Source organism: Pinus tabuliformis, chromosome 2_2 (assembly GCF_031772625.1).
Source record: "Pinus tabuliformis cultivar Carrire ecotype Pingquan chromosome 2_2, CPIR1, whole genome shotgun sequence".
NCBI classification, from domain to species: domain Eukaryota; kingdom Viridiplantae; phylum Streptophyta; class Pinopsida; order Pinales; family Pinaceae; genus Pinus; species Pinus tabuliformis.
The window spans coordinates 1,003,652,112-1,003,665,984 of NC_142300.1; the positions used below are offsets into that span (position 1 = coordinate 1,003,652,112).

Below are 13,873 nucleotides of genomic sequence, written 5' to 3' on the forward strand. Positions count from 1 at the left end.
GTGTGACCTCTCAAGTCTTGTTTCCTTTGTCTATGGATTGAATTGTTTTCCTGCATAGGTCATTGTTGGTATTTCTTGTTGTCTATGTGCATTGAACCATGAATTGAAACTTTTTTTGAATCTAAGATTTTTTTTTTGTCCAACAATGATAAGCCATAGTTCATTATTTTCTTTGCAAAGCCTTAGTTTCAATATTTTGAGTGCTTGTTGGTGCTCTTTCTTTGACATTGTTTAAGAGTGTTTATTTGGTGTCATAAGTTGTTTAGTGGACAAGTTAGTATTTTGAACTTGGAGAGTATCAAAAATATTATTGAGGGTGAATGTGGTTTGGTTTTTTGTTGGAAAAAGAAAGACATTCCTTCTCTTTCCTTAGCTACTTTTCAAAAAATTGGAAACAAATTGCATTTGTCATATAGTTGCATTTTTGGATTGGTATCAAGTCTTTTTTCACACCATCTCAGTTGCACTCCATACCCTTAAGTAATCAACAACCTAAAATAAAGTTTTAATAAAATTGATTAAACATTTTCGGTTATAGAAAACAAACATTAGCCTGGGGTTGTAGAGCCTTGGAGTAGGATTTGGAGATGACACTCTTCAAGGCTAAGCAACTGAAACTAGATATACTAATGAGTTTAAATCCATTTTCATGTCAGATGCTTGTCAGGAAAATCCTCTCACATAGGATTTAAGTACACAATCACATCGAGAACTTGAAGAGTGACATCCCCACTCTTGGGCTATCGGTTTTCACTAAATTATATGTGTTACAATGGGATCTCTTTGGGAGGTGTATGGATTATCCGAGAAATATCTTGGGAGGTTTCAGGATTATTTACTGTCCTTATGCATATGGTTTCAATCATACATGCCTTGTTGGTTGTTTGATTGTGAAGTGGTAAACATAATGCGCTATCATCTAGGGATCTTACCTAGGTGACTATGGGTGGAAGTACCCATGGTACCTGAGGTAGATGTAAATCACCATATCGATGCTCAGTCACATCAAGGTCATTTTCACTGGTTAAGGTTGATATAAGAGGTTGGGATAACGATTTCTCTAGTCCTTTGTTAATTCATGGTACTTGGGGGATTGTTGGCCTTAAGTGTCTTGGATTTCAGGAGGTAGATTTTTTAATTGGTTTTCCTGTTGAATCTCTTAGGTAATTTATAGTTCATGTTGTTTGGTTTGAGTCTAGTTGGCCATAAGGGTGTCTAAAATTAGTTGATTAAATAATAAACATATATTCATTGTGGTTTACCAAACTATCTATCATTCAACAATACTACTAAATTTTTCTCCTAAAGAGGAGGGTCCACCACCTCAAAGATATAGGAAAGCTCCATTATCAGAGGGCTTAGATCAAACTCGAGTTGGGGGGGATAATATTCGTTCTGGGTGTTAGACTCAGTCTTGTCAGTCAAACAAGTCAGGCATTGATAGCAAATGATCAAACCACAGGCATACGTCCAGTCATCTCTTCAATGCCAAATCAGTCTGAATTTCTTGCCCGAGAAATCACCAGTTTTGGAGAGCAGGCGATTATGATGTCCAATCTACACAAAAAAGAACTATAACAAGTGGAATGGACCATGTTCGTGTACACCCTAAATTTCTTCATTCTAATACAACCTCCCACAAATGGGCATTTGGAGCGATTGCAGAGCTTCTTGATAATGCAGTTGATGAGATCCAAAATGGTGCAACTTATGTTAAAGCAGACAAAAGTTTTAACCCACGAGATTACAACCACGCTTTACTTTTTCAGGATGATGGAGGGGGTATGGATCCTGAATGCATCCGGCGGTGCATGAGCTTGGGATACTCCATGAAGAACACAAATACTACCATTGGACAATATGGTAATGGTTTCAAAACAAGCACGATGAGGCTAGGAGCAGATGCTATTGTTTTCACCCGAAGTTCTTATGGCAGCTCATCAACACAGAGTATTGGGCTCCTTTCCTATACGTTCTTGAGGAAAAGTGGGCAGGATGACATCATTGTTCCAATGGTCGATTTTTAGCTTCCATCAGATCCTGAAGGACCTAGAATGTTAGTTTGCAGCACAGAAAGTACTTGGACAAAAAACTTGGCCACAATATTGCAGTGGTCTCCCTATGCATCACAAACTGAGCTTATGAAGCAGTTCGATGACACTGGTCCTCATGGAACAAAAATTATTGTTTACAACCTTTCGCTTAATGATGATGGCATCCTGGAGCTTGATTTTGACACAGATAAGGAGGATATAAGATTGCGAGGTGGACTGAAGTCAGGAACAAAACATGCTACTGAATTGATTCAGTCACATAGTTCTTACCGTCATTTATATTCATTACGTGCCTATGCATCTATTCTTTATCTGAGGAAGATGCCAAATTTTCAAATCATTCTAAGGGGAAAGCCGGTTGAATATCATAGTTTAGCTGATGATCTAAAATTTTCCAAAGTAACAATCTACAAGCCACAACTTGGTGTTGGGATGAAAGAGGTATCGGTTGCAAAAACAATAGGATTTACAAAGGAAGCTCCTCTCATTAATGTTCACAGGTTCAATATTTATCATAAAAATCGGCTTATTATGCCATTTTGGAAGGTTTGGCAAGACAATAGTAGTAGAGGAAGAGGTGTAGTAGGTTTTCTTGAAGCAAACTTCATAGAAACTACACATGATAAACAGGATTTTGAAAAAACTGCAGTCCTCATACGGTTGGAGTCAAGACTCAAGCAGATGAATCTTGATTTCTGGAGAGAGAATGGTGATAAAATTGGATATCAAGGAAAGAATAAGTCAAAAAGAGAAGATCCACAGAGTGATTTACCTTCAATTTAGAATCCTCGTCCATTGTCAAGTGTTGTTCCAGGATTTCCAAGTCAAGGCATGCCCCCCTTGACAAATCCTGTTCGCAATGTTCACGCTGTCACTAGTGGGAAGGAACTACAATTAGTTCCGTGTACATCAAACAAATTAGTTAATAACATCTGTGAGGAGAATATGCTCGCAATTGTCTGCAAGTCTCATGGAGAGAGGGAAAAACTGGTGATTTTATTTTTTTTGAGACTAAGACTGTGTTATAAGTCTGTGCAGCGCATTGGCTTAGAGCGCGACGCACATAGGCCGCGCGGCGCATTGGGCGCTCCTCCATAGTGTATTTTTTGCACTGACGCGGCGCACTAGGCGCGCGCGTGACGTACATAGCCTCCCAACGCTGAATTGTGCCACAAACATTACAACGAATCCAATTCTCTTGTTGCAACTCCAGATGGTCAAAGCTTGTTACTTCGTCATTGGGAAATATAGAACGCAGTCACAATTAGAACGCAGTCAAATAACAATGATGGCCCTGAAAATACACGCACAACATCATTGTATATTCTCACACCTTCAAACAAGAGATAAAGTTATTTTACACTATGCCTTTGGAGCAGAGAATTTCGGTTCCCTTATTGAAGCAAGCATGCCAGCGGTGATTGTGCACAACATTTTTGAATAATGAAACAACTCATTCGTCAGTTAAAGGTTCGACTCTGGCTGCTTTAACGATATTGAAAAAGATATGTGACCATCTTGGACTATTGACAAAGAGAGCAGCTGATGACATAGCAGAAGGAATGGAATCTATGATCAAGGGAGTAGGTGTTACCGAGGAAGAAGAGATGCACGCGGAAGTCGCTGCGGCAGGAGAGATATCTGTGCTGTCTTAAGGGGAATCAATGCAGAAGTTGGGCCTACTAATGAAGTTCTTATTGATTCTAAGGAAACTTTCAGTCAGAACCAACACACTAAAGCCAGCCTTTCACAGCAGAATAAGTCCTCTCAGGACCAAATAAAAGAGCCCTCTGTTTCTATTGCAAACTTGTTATTGCCAAGGAGTTACAAACCCAATTCACAGATATACACTATTTTAATGAAAGGGTATATGAAAAAAGGAAGATTGGATGATGTATTGCAGATGCTGAGGGCAATGCAGATTGAGGATGACTCCAAGAGCCACCCAGATGAAGTGACCTATACAACTACAATTTCAGCTTTTGTTCGAATGGGTTTGATGGATGAAACGCGCAAAGTCCTTCAGGAAATGGCCACCAAAAAAGTTCCTGCAAATCTCATCACTTATAATGTTCTGTTGAATGGCTACTGCCGATTAGGTCAGATGCATAAAGACGAAGCTTTGGTGCAGGACATAAAGGAGGCAGGGATTGCTCCTGATGTTGTCTTGTATAATACGTTGATAAATGGTTGCATTGGCGTTGATGAAAATGTAGGAGATCTTACATATTTCAATGAGATGAGGGAGGCTGCAATTCCTCCATCAGTTATCAGTTATACCACATTGATGAAGGCCTTTGCAATAGTCAGACAAGGCATGCAGAAACAATGTTCGAGGAAATGTAGAAAGACCCTAGGGTGAGAGTAGATATAGTCGCTTGGAACATGTTGATAGAAAGTTACAGTAGAGTAGGTTTGATGGACGATGCAAAAAATATTTTCGTACAGATGAAAGAGCAGAAATTGCATCCCACTGTAGCCACATATGGAAGTCTAGTGAATGGTTATGCAAAAGCTCGAAATCCGGGTGAGGCATTAATCCTGTGGAGAGAGATTCAAGAAAGGACAATGGCGAAAAATGGAGAGAAGAAACATGGAAATGCATCCTGCAAAATTGTTTTCTTGATGGCACTGCTGGATAAGCTCATCGCGGAGGACCATCGAGTGCTAGTCTTTTCTCAGACTCGAAAAATGCTTAATATTATTTAGGAGGAAGTAAGAAGCAAGGGGTATGATTTTCTACGGATTGATGGCACAAACAAAGGCATTTTTTTTTGCTTGCAGTAATCTTTTGGAAATGTGATTACCAACAATATGGTTCACTTCCAAATTTTCTAACCAAAAATGAAATCCAAGATTCCTCGCGCTATTTAAAGACACTTTTCTACAGTAGTTTGATTTTAAAGAGACGAGTCGAACAATTTCTGATGTGTGCCTCAGTGGAGAGAATGCGCTGCTACAAGCATAATTCAGTTGCAACAAATTCTTAAGTACCCTGTAGTTTGGGTGTAAGTTCGATAAAATAAATGCATTACCAAACTTGACTTTTTCTTTGGGTCAAATACTGGTTTCAGTCATAAAGAATGAGAGAAGAAATATCATCTGAACTTAATTGAGACTCTTTGAAGTTGGTTCCATTTCGGTCTTAGAAGAAATCTTGAGTGGAGTATCAGTGAGAGGGATAGATCAAATTCTAGAAAAACACATTTTCAGTCCATAATATAAGGGAAGGCGAAAAGTCGGAAACCAAAAAGCCAAAATTTAAATCAAAGACATCTACCAGGGTAGAGAAATAGGAACAGACAGCCTATTGTTGGACTTCAGTTATGATTAAAAATATCTACGCTACAGGTGTTGCCTCTTCGTGGGCTATCAAATAGTTTTCAAGTGTAACGCTCCTTTCTTCAGAATAGATAGTTGGCTTTTTATTTCTGTTAACAATGATTAAATAACCCCCACTTTGGGTCGTTCCATTTTCCCACAATAAAGCTTATTTATTGCATAAAAAATCATTTGTAAAGGGTTCTGAGTTCTGGAAAACAGTGGGAGAGCTGTGAAGGAAAACTTCACTGTACAATTTTGACAGGGACTTAATGAAAAGATACAACTCTGACCCCCTGAGATTCTTGTGGTGTGAATTTAACATTTGCCTCTTCCTTTGTTTCATATGTAGCTTGGTTATGTTTCCATTTCATTTCATAATCATTTCTAAATGAATACTTTTAAGTGAGAAAGGCAGAATCCAATTTATTGCTCTGTCTTGGGAAAGTGTTCATATTTAATGTTTTCTTCTGTTTGACAAGGATTCATCTTCTATGCCCTTGTCAACCTCTCAACAGTTCACCCACTCCACAGTATTTCGAATTTGATGTTAAATCTCTTTCCTATCTTGCCTCAGGAGATAATCCGTGTCTTTGATTTAACTTCTCTGTTCATGCTTTCCCTTAATCCCTCGCTACCCAGAAAACCCAGTCATTTATCAAAATACCCTTGTCCTACCTATTTACTTGCCTAAAATCAGTGCCCAATTTTAGTCATCTTGCACCCTATTGCTCATTTTATCGAGATTGACTGGAGAGAGCCCTCTCCTGTCCTCGTAGGGCTAGCTACGAGACTGAGCTTGGTCTGATGTTGCCTCGAGTTTTGCCTCTTTCAGCCTGAGGCAGATTCGAGCGCTAACATAGTGGCGTCCATACTGGGGATAAAATGGTTTACTTGTAGATTTTTTTGCCCCAGTACATATCTCAAGTTCAGAGCTGATGTTGATGGTGAACAATGATCAGACATAAGAAGACGACTGAAATAATTCACTTGGAGACTCCATTCACTAAAGAATTCAACAATCAATCCTTCATGGTGACTCCATTGTAGAGGGATCAGTAGCTTTGACATTTTCAAGATGTAATGGATTGCAAGAAGATACGCTCCCATGAGCCGAGATCACATCCCAAGTTTTCCAAATAAAATGCCCAAGGTAGATTGGTCAAAGAATTTGCCTGTGTTTAGAAATGTGGAAGGTAATGATGCTGCTCTTCATCTGGTGAAATTTCACATTCATGTGCATAGGTTAAAGATCAATTTTCCTGAAGACTGTTTAATGAAAATGTTTATGGCTACCCTGGAAGACGAAGCCCGATCTTGGTATGAAAGTTTGCCACCTGCTTTTATTTATTGTTTAAAGGATTTTCATGCAGTTTTCCTTGAAAGGCACAAAGAATCATATCCTTCCTTGACTTTAGTTCAGAACTGTTGTAGCCATGTTCATAGTTTTATTGAAGGCCTTGAGAAATATTATGAAGATGATAATTTTATGGACGAAGAAATCATGGAAGCATTGTACGAAAATCCGTTTCAGCAGTTTAGAGAATTCTTAGAGGAAACTTTGCAGCAGGATCAAAATCAACAGGTTAAAGATTTCCATATGACCGAAAATGATGAAAAAAAGAAGTACTATTTCAGATCTGGTTGAAACAAATGAGGATACGCAGGAAAATGATGTTCCAATCTCTGAAAATGATGATGATAAACCAGATCGAGAGACGGATTGTGATGAGGAAAAACATGTTGTTCCGGATCTCATAGAAGAGAATTGCATTGTTGAGGCTGCCTCAAACAAAGAAGGCAGAGTTACAGGCTTAACTGCCCTCATCTCATTAGAATACAACCTTCCTACCAAGGTAATCCAGCCAATTCATGAACAGCAAGAGGATATCTTTGTTCAAGTAGGTGAAAAAGTTTCTCTGGATGAATTTATGATAGATGATAGAGACGTCATGCCTGAGTTTCAAGAATCATCTGAAGTTGCTTTTCTTATGATTAATGAATGTAATAAGGAACATGAAAACCTAGCTATCATATCATATGAAGATGACCTACAGTACATTCACACCGCAGAAGATCAAAACATTCAGGATTTCCATTCAGATTCTTCTTCATATGCTTCACGTGTTGAAATGCTTTTCCAAGAAGAGATCTGCTCATCTATTTGTTCAGAATTTTTTGGGGACCAGGTGTTGAGATTGCAAGAAGATGATGTAGCTTAGTGAAAAGAGTCGCCTTCACTAAGTGGGCCCGCAGGCTATTTTTGGCGCAAGTCTATTTTTAGACTATGTCTATTTTTAGACATATGGATCATGTCTATGTTTATGGATGATTGATCAAGTTGGGAAAATAGATGGACTTCTATTTTTGATGAAAGTGTGAGTGATCACAGTGTGAGTGATCAAGTCTATTTTTAGACTGGCTGTCAAAAATAGAAAAGTCAAATATTATTATCTCACAATAATATTTGGACTATAAACTTAATCTTATTCTCTTGGAGCACTTCAGTTTGAGCTACGGAAGTGGCACATGCAGCTGTCAGAAGGAAATTCGTTTTTCTTATGAGTCAGTTGAGTTGTTGCATGCATGACTTCAGTTAGAACTCAAGTGAGTTGAGTTTAGTGGACTGGAGGTACAGTTGATGGAGTTGTGTTCAGTTTAACTTAGTTAAACTGGTTGTAGTTAGTCTAACTGCAGATAGACTAATGATGAGTTGTTAAACTAATTATTAACTCATAATACAACTAAAGAATACATCAGTTAACTCAGTTGCATGTCAGTGCATGTTCAGTTCAACAGGGACAGGTGGTAGAGAATCAGATTGCTATCAGTTGTGACTATAGTTGTGCACCAGATCTTGCACAATCAAAGGATTGAGTATGCCAATGAGTTTGCTCACGTATTTGGCCCGTATTTTAGCCTTTGCTCACGTCCACAAAGGGTGAGTGACTATTTTGCAGGTGAAAATCGAGTTTGGGAAGCAATTATCATCAGTTCTTGAGCAGGTATTGAGCAGGAGAGAGTGGAGGCAGGCAAGCAGTGGAAGAGATTTGGAGATCAGATCTGAGCTGTATTGTGTGTAACAGAGGTGGAGATACTTGTGAGAAGTATTATGCTGTGTAATGTTACATGACTCAATAATTAATATACAGATAGTGTGGGGTTTTTAGCGAGATGCTTTCCCCGTGATACATACTGTGTTAATGTGTGAATGCTCTTGATATTTTATTGTTATTGATGCTGCTATATTCTTGATCAACGTAGAGGAGCTTATGTATTGTGTATGTTTTCCGCATTAGTACATGATCAGGATAATCTCCATTGAATATGTGTTAAATTACTCAAAATTTCTACATGGTATCAGAGCTAGATAATTGTAGAAAAAGTTTCTACATGGTATCGGAGCAGCTTGATTTGTAGAAGAGATTTTTACAGGAGATCAAGCGAGGATTGATCATCAGATCTACTATTCAGGAAGTGTTTACATTCTATTTCTTCAGGCAGAGTCTGTAATCGGGCCAGGTAGCCTCTGGATTCATCCTTCCTTTGGAAGGTGAAATATCCGGTAAAAGCCCATACAGTCCATCTCTGTACGAGAAATATTTTGTTCTCACGAATTCTAGATCGGAAGCAGTTGAGTTTGGAGCTGGTGGAAAATCGAATTTGCAGCAGTGTTGTTGAAATGTCTTTCAACGGATTGCAAATGTTATTCCAAAGCAAGAGCGACCTGGCGCTCAAGGATAAACTCAGTAACAATAAAGGTGAGAATGGATCTTCATCAAAGGTATCTGATGAAGAGAATTGCGCTTTGGTTGCCAAAGCAAAGAAGGGAAGAACAAGAAAGCTTCTCATTCCGGTGCGAAAGGCAAGAAGCAGGATATGTCCAAGGTGAAGTGTTTTCACTGTCACCAGCACGGACACTATGCCACAAATTGTCCGCAGAAGAAGAAGAACAAGCAAGCTGCTGGATCTGCAGGGGGAGAGGCCCTAGCTTCTCAGTTTGAGCTTGATTTTTCATTGATCGCATGCTTGGTTTCAAGTGTGATGGGATCAGTGTGGTTCTTGGACAGTGGTGCGTCTTTTCACATGACGGGAGATAGAGATTTGTTCTCTGATCTGGAGGACAAAGATCTTGGAGTGCACATCGAGATGGGCGATGATGGTAGATACAGTGCGACCGGTATCGGTACCATTTCCTTTGAGAGGGAGTCTGGTAAACCCTTTGTATTGAAGGAAGTCATGCATGTTCCAGGATTGAAGAAGAATCTCATCTCAGTGGCGATGTTAGAAGACAAGGGGTATGATGTTGTTTTCAGCAAGGGAAAGGCCTTCCTGCGCAGCAAGACAACTGGTGAGACCCGGAAGATAGGGGTTCGAGTGAGGAACCTTTATCAGTTGCATGTAGATGGATGCGCAGCAATGGCAGGCAAGGCAGAAGGATTGGTGAGCCGGGATGATGGCAAGTTGTGGCACAGGAGATTGGGTCACCTTCACCATGGAGCCTTGAAGATACTGCAGCAGATCACTACAGGGATTCCTAAAGGCACACTTGCGCAGTCAGATCAATGCAAGGGGTGTACTTTGGGGAAGTTTGTGAAAGCCACCTTTCACGAGAAGGATAGTCGCGCCACGACGATCCTTGAGAGAATTCACACAGACATGTGTGGACCTTTCTCAGTTGCTTCGACAGCAAAACACAGGTATTATGTGATTTTTGTTGATGATTTCTCTCGTAAGTGCTGGATCTTCTTCATGCAGAAGAAGAGCGAGACATATTCAAAGTTCTGTGAATTCAAAGCACTGGTCGAGAAGGAGTCGGGGAAGAAGGTGAAGGCTCTTAGGAGCGATAATGGTGGTGAATACATCTCGGACGAGTTCAAGGATTTCTGCAAGACAGAAGGGATTCGTAGAGAGCTCATAGCTCCCCATAACCCACAGCAGAACGGGGTAGCTGAGCGGAAGAACAGAACGATTGTGGGTGCTGCACGGGCAATGTTGCATGATCAGGGCCTACCCCTTCACTTGTGGGTGGAAGCATGCAATACAGCAGTTTATGTGCAGAACCGTTGTCCTCATAGGATACTTGGCATGAGTACACCGAGGAGGCTTATTCTGGTAAGAAGCCTGATATTTCTCATTTGAGGATTTTTGGTGCTAACGTTTACATGCATGTGACGAAGGATGCCATAAAGAAGTTGGAACTGACTGCAGAGGTTGGGATATTTGTGGGGTACACTGATACGCCCCACAACTATCGTGTGTATTTGCCAGACAGTGGTAAAACTGTTGTGCGACGGGATATAAAATTTTAGGAGGAGAAAGCCATGAAGTGTTCGCTTGAGAGGGAGCTACACTTGCATGCAGATGAGGAGCTATTAGTTCCTAAGGATGAGCTTCAGGACGTGGATCAGCCACAGGACGAGGTTCATGGAGTGGAAGAGACCACTCATGCAGCGCCAACCATCAGAGGGTGAAAGTGCTTGACAGAAGCTGAGCGACTGGCTCAAGATGCAGAGAAAGTTGTAGGACCACCTACAGCCCAACGCAGGCAGAGACAGTCACCTGATCGGTACACTGGATACATGGCTCTTATGAGCAAGTGTGTTGTGACTGAGCCATCCTCTTTCGAGGAAGCTGTGGAGGATCCCGCATGGGTAGACGCCATGGTGGAAGAGTATGATTCTATTGTCAGAAACAGTGCATGGGAGATTGTTCCTAGACCGGAAGGGAAATCAGTGGTAGGTTCGAGATGGATCTACAAAGTTAAGCAGGCAGCTGACGGGAGTGTGGAGAAGTACAAGGCAAGATTTGTTGCCCGAGGCTTTTCACAGATTGAGGGGATCGATTATGAGGAGACCTTTGCACCTGTCGTAAGGTATTCTTCCATACGGACGATTCTTGCTCTCTCAGCGCAGATGGGATGGCACATTCATCAGATGGATGTGAAGACTGCGTTCCTCAACGGAGTCATTGAGGAGGAGGTGTACATTGAGCAACCCGAAGGCTTTGAAGTCTTCAGCAGCGAGTCGCATGTGTGCAGGCTCAAGAGAGCGCTGTATGGGTTGAAGCAAGCACCACGTGCTTGGTACACACGGATAGACAGCTATTTCACAGGACTTGGATTCTCCAAGAGCGAGGTGGATCCGAACCTATACCAGATTGTGGTGGAGGGTAAGTTGCTTATCATTGTACTGTATGTTGATGATTTGATTCTAACGGGTGATGAGCTGTTGATACTGTCATGCAAGAAGGATCTTGCTACAGAGTTTGAGATGAAGGATTTGGGCCTCCTTCACTATTTATAGGATTGGAAATATGGCAGCGCAGTGGTGGACTGTTTGTTTCTCAGGGCAAGTATGCTCGGGAGATACTGGAGAAGTTCAACATGCATGGCTGCAAGCCTGTTGATACTCCTCTTCCTGGAGGTTGGAGGAAGGAGGATGCCACTTCGGGAGAAGAAGTGGATGCCACTGTTTATCGACAGTTGGTGGGGTCGCTGATGTATTTGGTCAATACACGACCTGATATATGCTATGCAGTTAACCAGCTTTCACAAGCTATGGTTAAGCCTACCAAGCTCTTCTGGAAGGCGGGCAAGCATGTTTTGCGCTACTTGAGAGGCACATCGAGATATGGTTTGTGGTACAGACAGGAGGATGAGGTGAAGCTATGTGGCTTCACGGATGCAGATTGGGCAGGGAGCCCAACAGATAGAAAGAGCACATCAGGAGGGGTCTTCAGTATCGGATCGACAGCAGTTTCTTGGTACAGCAGGAAGCAGAGATCTGTGGCACTCAGTTCAGCGGAGGCCGAGTATATGGCAGCAAGTTTGGCTGCATGCGAGGCTATATGGATGAGGAAGATCCTGGTTGGTTTGTTCGGTTCTCATTTGGATCCTACTGTGATTTACTGTGATAACCAGAGTTGCATTAAACTCTCGGCTAATCCTGTATTTCATGATAGATCTAAACATATTGACATCAGGTACCATCATATCAGAGATTGTGTGCAGCGGAGGATCATGTTACTTTCGTACATTCCAACGGAGGATCAGGATGCTGATATTCTGACAAAGGCTCTCACCAGGAGCAAATTCGAGTACCACCGAGGCAGGATAGGGTTGCTGATAATCCATATCTTGTCGAGAGGGAGTGTTGAGATTGCAACAAGATGATGTAGCTTAGTGAAAAGAGTCGCCTTCACTAAGTGGGCCCGCGCTATTTTTGGCGCAAGTCTATTTTTAGACATATGGATCATGTCTATGTTTATGGATGATTGATCAAGTTGGGAAAATAGATGGACTTCTATTTTTAATGAAAGTGTGAGTGATCACAGTGTGAGTGATCAAGTCTATTTTTAGACTGGCTGTCAAAAATAGAAAAGTCAAATACTATTATCTCACAATAATATTTGGACTATTAAACTTAATCTTATTCTCTTGGAGCACTTCAGTTTGAGCTACGGAAGTGGCACATGCAGCTGTCAGAAGGAAATTCGTTTTTCTTATGAGTCAGTTGAGTTGTTGCATGCATGACTTCAGTTAGAACTCAAGTGAGTTGAGTTTAGTGGACTGGAGGTACAGTTGATGGAGTTGTGTTCAGTTTAACTTAGTTAAACTGGTTGTAGTTAGTCTAACTGAAGATAGACTAATGATGAGTTGTTAAAATAATTATTAACTCATAATACAACTAAAGAATACATCAGTTAACTCAGTTGCATGTCAGTGCATGTTCAGTTCAACAGGGACAGGTGGTAGAGAATCAGATTGCTATTAGTTGTGACTATAGTTGTGCACCAGATCTTGCACAATCAAAGGATTGAGTATGCAATGAGTTTGCTCACGTATTTGGCCCGCATTTTAGCCTTTGCTCACGTCCACAAAGGGTGAGTGACTATTTTGCAGGTGAAAATCGAGTTTGGGAAGCAATTCTCATCAGTTCTTGAGCAGGTATTGAGCAGTGGAGGCAGGCAAGCAGTGGAAGAGATTGGAGATCAGATTGAGCTGTATTGTGTGTAACAGAGGTGGAGATACTTGTGAGAAGTATTATGCTGTGTAATGTTACATGACTCAATAATTAATATACAGATAGTGTGGGTTTTTAGCGAGATGCTTTCCTTGTGATACATACTGTGTTAATGTGTGAATGCTCTTGATGTTTTATTGTTATTGATGTTGCTATATTCTTGATCAACGTAGAGGAGCTTATGTATTGTGTATGTTTTCCGCATTAGTACATGATCAGGATAATCTCATTGAATATGTGTTAAAATTATTCAAAATTTCTACATGGTATCAGAGCTAGATAATTGTAGAAAAAAAAGTTTCTACATGGTTCGGAGCAGCTTGATTTGTAGAAGAGATTTTTACAGGATATCAAGCGAGGATTGATCATCAGATCTTTTACTATTCAGGAAGTGTTTACATTCTAATTTTTCTTCAGGCAGAGTCTGTAATCGGGCAGGTAGCCTCTGGGATTCATCCTTCCTTTGGAGGGTGA

The 13,873-nt window shown here is 40.8% G+C and overlaps 1 pseudogene; it reads left to right on the forward strand.

Annotated features, from left to right (window-relative positions):
* The first annotated feature begins 1,586 nt into the window (after nucleotides 1-1,586).
* Nucleotides 1,587-2,837, forward strand: LOC149196762 (protein MICRORCHIDIA 1-like; annotated as a pseudogene).
* The last annotated feature ends 11,036 nt before the right edge of the window (nucleotides 2,838-13,873 follow it).